The 1,869-nt window shown below is 46.9% G+C and overlaps 1 pseudogene; it reads right to left on the bottom strand.

Annotated features, from left to right (window-relative positions):
* Positions 1–241: 241 nt before the first annotated feature.
* LOC101521084 (nucleoporin SEH1-like) lies at positions 242–1,537 on the bottom strand (annotated as a pseudogene).
* Positions 1,538–1,869: the final 332 nt, after the last annotated feature.

The following is a 1,869-nucleotide window of genomic DNA, read 5'->3' as shown; positions in this document are numbered from 1 at the left end:
CACTCCCCAAGCCACCACAACACCTGGAGCTAAGTTTATCCAAAGCCAGGATTCAGGAACATCTTCTGGGACTCCCACGCAGTTGCAGGATCTCAAGGCTTTGGGCCATCCTCCACTGCTTTCCCAGGCCACGAGCAGGGAGCTGGATGGGAAATGGAGCAGCTGGAGTATGAACTGGCGCCAGTATAGGATTCTGGGCCTGCAAGGCAAGAATTTAGCTATTAGGCCAGATCCTCTCCATTGTCTTTCTAAAGGTCTTATGGACTGTGTGTAAGCTAGCTACTGGTGTAGCATGGAGGGGTCAAATAGCACTCGGGAATGGAAGAAGAGCCATGGTCTATCCCTGTGTGCACGCAACAAACAGCAAAGTCATTCCAACTAGCTTGTACCCAGCTGTGCTTTTTGGCAGCAGAAGATGAACTTAATGAGCTGTGAAGATTTGGAATACTTAAACTCAGGGAGGGGTTTTACATTTCTCCCCTGACAACTCCTATTGGCTGGGTTCCCATTGCTTTCCCAAATACCAATACATCTCAGTTGTCCATACAGCTTCCCACAGCATCACACACCCAGCCATCATCTCCTGAGGGTGCTAGCAACTGTTTCTGGTATAATCCAACTCACTCACCTGAGAACAGTGATCATCCAACTGAGTTACTGTATGGATTTCAGATTTGGGGTCGGCAGGGTGCTCACCAGAGGAGGTTTTTTCCCTTACAGGCCTTAGTCTAACAATTCTCGTGTTGTTGACTGCTCAAGCTAGACTATGGAAAGGTCTTTCCAAGTTTGCAATCGATGCAATATCACATACAGGATCAGTGACCGTTAGAAGAGTTTCCATTGTTGCATACTTGCTGGTGTTTTCAGGATATTCAAGAATCTGAACCTTGGCCATTGTGTTTGGACTACTGTCATCAGTTCCTGTAGCTGTCATGGGAGAATGAACATGAGAACTTGAGGGGTTCCAAGAAATACAATTGCAGCTGAGCTTACTTGCCCTAGCATGCCACGGGCACTCCTGGCTGAGATTCCTTGACATCCCGTGCCTCGCACATCAGCACTATACCGCCTGCTGGACAGGTTGCTAACATTAGACCCATATGCATAGCAGCCAGCTTCACACTGGTAATGCTTATTTTGCTGCCCACTAGAGTTGCCTTACTAAGCCATCAACTCTGTCCTCACATTTGACTCTCCCATTCTCTTTTTCCACACAGGAGCTCTTTGGTCAAAAGAACATGAAGCCAAAATCTGTGCAAATTACACATCAAACAGACCCGCTGTGTGGCTTCCAACTGCATGGCAATGCCAATCCCTGCTTTTCACTTTTATCTCAGATCTTGACATGTGGTCACTAGAGCAGATGGCCATCTACTGCCCACTGAAGTTGAAATGATATGGTGAAGATAGGCAGGGAGGTGAATGGGCTGGGTGAGTTGGAATTTTTGCCAGCAGCCCCGCAATGTCACTTTATTCCTTTATCTGTAAAAACAGAAACACCCACCTTCCCAGGATACACCTGCGTCTCCTGTGTCATAATGACTACATGAAAATTAGATTTCACATGGAGGTGCCATAGAAATCCCAGAAGGCCTCACACATGCTAAGACCTCACTCAGTTAAGGTACTACCCTTTTTATCACAGAAAAAGCTGAGCCTGGGCAGTACCTCTGCCTACACTCAAAGGTACTTCTCCCCTGTCTATCTCCCTCCTGGAGGGTGGCACTTTTGCCCACCCATGTGGGATTGCCCATATTAATGCCTGAAATACATGCTCACTCTCTCACTTTTGAATAAACCTGGCTGTCACTTTATTATGCCTCCACTTAGAATTCTTATCACTATGGGAAACAAGACCCTGGATTAAAC

The sequence above is a fragment of the Ochotona princeps genome, chromosome 7, assembly GCF_030435755.1.
Source record: "Ochotona princeps isolate mOchPri1 chromosome 7, mOchPri1.hap1, whole genome shotgun sequence".
Lineage (NCBI taxonomy): Eukaryota > Metazoa > Chordata > Mammalia > Lagomorpha > Ochotonidae > Ochotona > Ochotona princeps.
Note: the sequence above shows the minus strand (reverse complement) of the source record. Positions and strands in the feature narration are given on the sequence as shown.